Raw genomic sequence first — 7,255 nt, forward strand, 5'->3', positions numbered from 1 at the left:
GAGACGACGCGTCTTGCGCCATTCCAGCTAGTCTACGGTCGTCCCGTCACCACAATGTTGGACGCTATGCTACCTATAAGTCATGGCGACGATGTCACCAACGCCTACGCAGACGTCGACATATTTCTACAGCGGGCCGAAGAAGCGCGCCAGCTCGCACGATGCCGTATTCAACAACAACAACATCGCGATGCCAGTCGGTACAACCTCCGACACCGAGACGTTCACTACCAACCTGGCGATCTTGTTTGGGTGTGGACACCAGTGCGCCGTCGAGGACTCTCCGAGAAACTACTTCGCTGTTACTTTGGGCCATACGAGGTCATTCGGCGTCTTAGTAACGTGACTTACGAAGTTGTTGCTCGGGGCCAACGACCTTCAACACGGCGGCACTCAAGTGCTGAAACTGTTCATGTAGTGCGGATGAAACCGTATTATGAAAGGCAGTGATCTTTTGCGCGTGTGCAGCTTTGTGTTCTCTGCTTCTCCTGTGTGCATAATCTGAAGACACTCTCAGCGTCGAGTCGCCGCTTTCGAAGAGGGGGGGTAATGCCGCATGCCTCTCTGAAAAGAGGACAAAGAAGAACTGAGGACAAAGAGGACGAAACTGAGTGTAGCGCGTGAAACTGTTCCGATCAGTGATCGCTGCCTTGTACTCGTTACACTATAATTCCGACAGGCCCCACGCGAGTCGGTGATGATGTGTTTCGAATTGGGAATACTGAGAGCCAGAGCGATATCAATCTCCTCCGCGTGAGTTGTGCTGTAGGGTTTGAAAGTTAGCCCGTTAACCGTGTTTGTGTTGTTTGTGTACGACTGCAGCCGTATACCACCCCCATGGTAAGGGCCGGCAACATCCACATAATACACGTGTTGCTGGTGACCATAGTATCGCTCCAACGCTTCCGCGCGCGCCTGGCGACGACCGTTATGGTCTTCTTTGGACATGTTGCGGGGAAGGGGTCGGACCTGGAGGGCGCGTCTCCAGAGTTCTGGCACTCTCACCCTTTCCTCAATGTGGTAATCGTGTTTGATGTGTAGCCGGTCCAAGAGGCGGCGACCAGACGTGGTCTGTGTAAGGCGCGTGTATTGGCTTAGTTGAAGCATGTTAACCTGGATGGTTATGCGACTTGCTATACTCATTTTAAACTTGTGCGGAGCCATGCACTAAATATTTTTGTGCCAAAGAGTTCAACGAACCTTTTCATTTGTAAACAGTGTAATAATAACATAAATCAGAAAAAGGATTCAAAAAATGTTTTTGACACTTACATACATGGCTTCAGTGCTTACTGGCAGCATATCCAGGGGAACGGAGCGTTCAACTACTGCCTATTCCATCGGAAAGCAGGATTTGAATACTTCTAACGGCTTGGAAATCTTTTTTTGGTTTGAATTTCAAAAGGGCACGTCTTCGTAAGTGATAAAGCAGCATGTCCGTCGAATTTTTCGCTAACGACTACGGCAGGTTCCGCAGGTATCTGAACGCCAAAAACTGATTGGTTTATAGAAGGGAAAGGCGCGGTAATTGTCTCACTTGTTTTCTGTGGACACCTCAACCGCGCCGTACGGGAAGGGAGGAAGGTGGGAGTGAAAGTGGAGGAGGAGGAGGAAAAAAACTTTATTTCACGAGCGAGGTTGGACCCTTCAAGGGCCCAGGGCCACCGCACGGCCCTCACATTACGCGCATGTCTCCAGGTCACGTAGGGCCATGGCACTGGCACCCCGGTCCACACAGCGAAGTTGGATGTCCAGGTCCTGCGACGTAAGGAGGGCTTCCCATTCTTCCCATGATCCGATCGCGGGCTGTCCCTGCGAGGGAGGATCGGCAGGGCAGCCGAAAAGAATGTGGTCCAAGGTGGCGTGCAACTCTCCACAGAGAGTGCACTCAGGGGAAATGGGTCGGTAGTAGGATAGGCGTTGAGGGGTGAGAAGCGTTCGGGTTTGAAGACGCATCCAGAGGATTTGTTGGGAGTGAGACAGCTGGGAGTGGGGAGGGGGGCAGAGTCGACGGGCAAGGCGTGCTTGCTGTGTGAGCTCAGAAAATGTATGTGCCCAATCCCTCGAGAAATCCCGGCATGGGTTGCCATTTGCCAGGTTAATAAGTCCTCGGGCTATGTTATCGGCAGCCTCATTTCCGGGATTGCCAGAGTGAGCCGGCACCCATATAAGCTCAATATGCCTGTCAGAATTCAGGGTGCACATTCTCAATATTTGCCACGCGGAAGGATGGACGCGTCCGCGGGCAAAGTTAAGTATGGCTGTTTTGGAGTCGCTAAGTAAGCAAGCCGTATCTGTTTGGGCGATTGCTAAGGCTATAGCCACTTCCTCTGCTTCTTCCGAGTTACAGGGAGGGTCTATGAAGTGAGTGAGTGGGGGGGGGGGGGGGGGGGGGGCTGCTGGATTGTAGGCCACAGCTACAGAACGGTCTGAACCACATGCGGCGTCTACCCAGCGGACATCCTGCGCAGTCCCATAGTGCTTATGGAGAGCTTTGGCTCGCGCGACGCGGCGGGATTGATGGTGTTCTGGGTGGACGTTCTTAGGAAGAGGTTTGAGGATAAGCCCTGAATGCACGGCCTGAGGGAGAGGGTTTAACTCTTCAGCATGTGCGGGTATGCGAATGCCGAGAGTGTCCAGTATATGTCGTTCTGTTAAGATAGAAAGAGGCGTCGTAGTGGAGGGCTACGGAGCAATTTCGACCACCTGGATTGGAAAACATTTATTCGTCAAAATGCAGATGCAGACGGTCCGCTCTAGATGGCCTCCAGTCCATGGCTGGCGGCGACCTTTGTGGCCAACTCGGTGGCCAAGGCTTGAATGCCTGGGTCCGAGGTGACCAGAACGGCCTTCCATCGCTCAAGAGAAGGAATTTGTACTAGTTCTTCCGGTGGATGTTCTTTATTACATTGCCGTAGTATGTGATCATACGTGGCTGGTTCGCCACAGAACCTGCACGCGGGGTTAAAGTCATCCGGGTACATTTTTGCTAATAGGTAAGGGCTAAGAAAGGATCTCGTCTGGAGTCTCCTCCAAGCGGTCTCCTGTGCATTATCCAACGTTTTTTCAGGTGGTGGAAATTTCGGCTGTTCTAATCTGTAATGACTTGTGATATCGTGAAAAGATGCAAGCCCCTCCTTGCAGTAACCCATGGATACGAAGGACCCACCGACTCGGCTGATGAAACCTCGAGCCATGTTTTGGGCCTCCTCATTTCCCGGATTCCCCGAGTGAGCCGGCACCCATATCACCTCAATTTCTGTGTATGGTTGCCTGGTCAGTTTCAGTATTTTCTGCGCGGCAGTTGAGATTCTGCCCCCCACAAAGCTACGGACAGCAAATTTAGAATCAGAGAAGATTGCATCCGCGTCGGTGCTAGCTATGGCTAGTGCCACAGCAGCGTCTTGCGCGGTTTCCGAAGATTTTTTCACTACCGACCCTGATGCCTGCAGCCGCCCGTGCACGTCCAGTGCGAACGCTCCTCTTATTGCGTATTCTGCCGCATCAACATAGACAGCTCCTTCGCTCGTTGCGTATTTTTCGTGTAGAGCTATTGCCCTAGTTTTCCTCCTTCCTTCGTGGTAATAAGGGTGCATGTTCTTTAGTAGTGGTTTGATCATGCATCGCTTGCGAATGAGTTTGGGTAGCTGTGTTTTCGTGTCCTCGGGTGGAAGTTCCACGCCTATACCTAGGCGCTCCAGTATGGCTCTGCCTGCCTTAGTGCGCTTAAGCCATTCTGTTTGCATTGTGAGGTGAGCCTCCTTGAGCTCCTCTAGTGTATAATGTATTCCGAGTCCAATGAGTCTTTCTGTCGATGTGTAGTTCGGCAGCCCCAGGGCTGCTTTGTATGCTTGCCCAATTATTGTCTCGGCTTTGCCTTTCTCCGCAGCATCTAATTTTAGGTATGGTAGTGCATACACCATTCTTTTCAGGACAAATGCCTGCACTATCCTACAGAGGTCTTTTTTTTACCCCTCTCCTATGGTTGGGAATTCTTCTGATTAGCCTAATTGAGATATTAACTGATGTTTTCAGCTTTTGCAGGGTTTCTTGGTTTTTCCTGTTAGCTTGTAGATACAGCCCTAAGATCCTTATTGACTGCACCTCCTTGATTGGAAGTCCCCCACGCACACGTTAAGCGGGATTGGCGGAGCTTGGCTCCTGGGTTTGGATCTGATGACCAGTAGCTCTGATTTTAAGTGTGAGCATAAGCCCGAATGACCTGCGAGCTCTGCGATAGTGTCTACCGCGCGTTGCAACGTTTCCTCTATCAGACCGTCATTCCCGTTGGTGGTCCAGAATGTGATGTCATCTGCGTAGAATGTATTTCTCAGCCCAGGAATGGCTTCCATTCTGGGTGGAAGCTTTATGAGGAACATATTGAAGAGAAATGGTGACAGTACTGATGCTTGCGGTGTCCCTCTAACCCCTAGCCGAAAAGGTAATGGATCTATTTCGCCTATTTTAATTATCGCGGACCTATGGCTGAGAAATGAGCGAATGTATATGAAAGTTTTTTCTCTTGGGTTAATGTCTGAGAGGTTCTCGAGAATGGCTTCGTGTGCCACGTTGTCGAAGGCCTTGGTGAGGTCTAGCCCTAGCACTGCTTTGGTGCCCGTGCATTTCCCAATGTCTATGACGTCTGCTTGGAGCTGAATTATGACAGCCTGTGTAGATAAATTAGCTCTGAAGCCTAGCATAGTTGTTGGCAAGATCTCTTTGTCCTCTGCGTACTCCTGGAGTCTGTTTAGGATCACATGCTCCATGAGCTTGCCTACGCACGAAGTGAGCGATATTGGGCTCAAATTGGTTATATCTAGTTTCTTGCCTGGTTTGATAATAAAAGTAATCATTGCATGCCTCCAGGCTTGAGGGATTTCACCATCGTTCCTGTACTTATTCATGAGCCCCGTGATTGCCTCTACTGATTTTGCGTCTAAATTCCTTAATGCTTTGTTTGTGACACCGTCCGGGCCTGCCGCGGACGTGGTGCGGAGCTGTCCCATGGCGAAGCGAACCTCTTCCTCCATTATTTCTGAATCTAAGTCTGGATTTGGGAATCCTCGGTAGTCTGGCAGTTGAGCCCAAGAGGCCTTGCTGATATATCGATCCTGTAGTTCTAGTTCCGTGGTGCCCTCGTATTTATGGATCAGTCTAGCTAGCTGACCTTTCTGCGTAGATTTTGTCTGTGTCGGATCTAGCAGATGTCTGAGCATTTGTCACGTTATTTTTTACATCCAAGTTGTCCATTCATGCGGTCGCATATCTGACCCCACTGCTTTTCTTGAAGCTGTAGCGTGTAGTCTTCTATGTGTCTTTCTAGTTTCGCTATACGTTTCCTTAGCGGTCTTAGGGTGTTTGTGCTTCCTCAGTCTCTTTTGCAGGCTGAGGTGGACTTCCCACATATGGAGTAGCCGCGAGACGGAGATTTGGCCCTCCTGTTCTATTGGCACGTCCGATGTGGTTTGCTTAATATCCTTTTTAAGTGACTCGATCCAATCATCGTGATTTCGTGATTTCTGTTTCAGCTGTTTGCTCTCTTAGGTCCCTGAATTTATCCCAATCCGTAATATGTGTCTTCCTGATTATTGTTTTGTACTTAGCCGTTTCGAAGGTGGTGGCTAAAATATAGTGGTCACTACCTAGTGTGTGACCTGTGTTTAGCCATTCGGCTCCCATTATATTCCTAGTAAGAGGGAGGTCCGGTGAAGTGTCGACGCTGATGCTATTGCCTAGCCTCGTGCATTCCTGTGGGTTGTTTAACCCGGAAAGACCCATGTTCTGTATCGCTTGTTATAGTATGGGGATCTTTAACGTGCGCTGACATCGCACAGCTTACGGACGTCTCTCCCTTTCGCCTCTATCGAAACGCAGCCGCCGAGGTCGGGTTCGAACCCGGGTACTCCGGCACAGTAGTTGGGCGTCTTACCACTGTATCACCCTTGCGGGGCATCTGAACACCAAAGAGCAAAATGCACGATGACATCAAAAATGAGATAACTGAAATGCTATGGCTGAGTCGCTCTAAATTTTGATATAGCTGGTTAGACGTGGTGCTAGTCACTGAAAGAAGTCAATTGGTGTACGTTATTTTGGTTTTCACCGATGGCTTGCATGTTGTTCTGTCTCAATGAACGGTTCAAGAGCCCAAACGGTGCCGCTAATTAAGGATACCAGCAGCAGCCTCGCGTGCAGGAGGTCTGTGTTTCGAATGCCCGCTATTCGCAATTCTCTACGAAAGAAAGAGTCCACGCATAAATGATAATGTGTAGTTAGGTGTGAAATGCTTCGTTGAAACGGTGACAAATACAGGGAACGCACTGTCGCGACAGAACGACATTTGTCTATTGAAACGATCCCGATCGTGGCGTGGTTGTTGTGGCTGTAGGAAGAAGGAAAAGAAAATTCACGCGCCTGCTACTCGCTCTGCAGCTGAGCCCCCTCCACTGCCTTGTGCAGACAGAAGAAAAAATAGAGAAGAAATAAAAGGAAGAGCGAAAGAAAGACGCGCGCCGCAACAACAGCCGTCGTCCACCGCCGAAGCGGTGGCGGTTGCGATGACGGCCTACCACAGATAAATTTTGGTGGCTGGCCAGCCCCCGCCGTAAGCGGCGTTGACCTACCGTACCAGCCCAGTAGGGCCAGGAACTGCCACCCTTCACCTCTTTCGATGGAGGCGAAACGAACGAAGAAGCATCCGTGTCCTGAGTGATGTAAGCGCACGTTAAAGATTCCCAGGTGGTCGAAATTACTCCGTAGCCCTCCACTACAACTCCTCTTTCTCTCTTTCTACTTTCACTCCTACCTTCCTCCCTTCCCTAATGGCGCCGTTCAGATGTCGACAGAGCAGGGGTGACAGATACTGCGCCTTGCCCTTCTTGCGAACCAATTAATGTTGTTATTATTACTCCTTGCTGCACTTATAGAATGAGAAAAATCGCAGATTTTCATTAATCAAAGGATACTGGACTGTGAGTCAAATTCACATGCACCATCAGCCGGGCAATACAGACATGCCAAGATAAGAACAGCTGTTAACCTCAGTTTACAAGAAAACGTTTTAGTCAGTTAAACCTCAAGAAGTCATGAAGACATTGCAGAATAAGGCGGAAGAGAAGCCATGCATTTGATGAAGGCAATAAAATATTTCCCAAAAAGACAGAACGTTCGCAGAGGCGCACGACATGTTTCTGATTTCCTAGTTACTGAGAAAGTATTCAGAGTTCTAGATTGAGAACATTTCGGGATACTTCCT

General features: G+C 49.7%; 1 pseudogene; it reads right to left on the minus strand.

Annotated features, from left to right (window-relative positions):
• Nucleotides 1-2,756: 2,756 nt before the first annotated feature.
• LOC146179708 (uncharacterized) lies at nt 2,757-4,766 on the minus strand (annotated as a pseudogene).
• Nucleotides 4,767-7,255: the final 2,489 nt, after the last annotated feature.

The sequence above is a fragment of the Amblyomma maculatum genome, chromosome 9 (assembly GCF_055883805.1).
Source record: "Amblyomma maculatum isolate TAMU_Amacu chromosome 9, ASM5588380v1, whole genome shotgun sequence".
NCBI lineage: Eukaryota > Metazoa > Arthropoda > Arachnida > Ixodida > Ixodidae > Amblyomma > Amblyomma maculatum.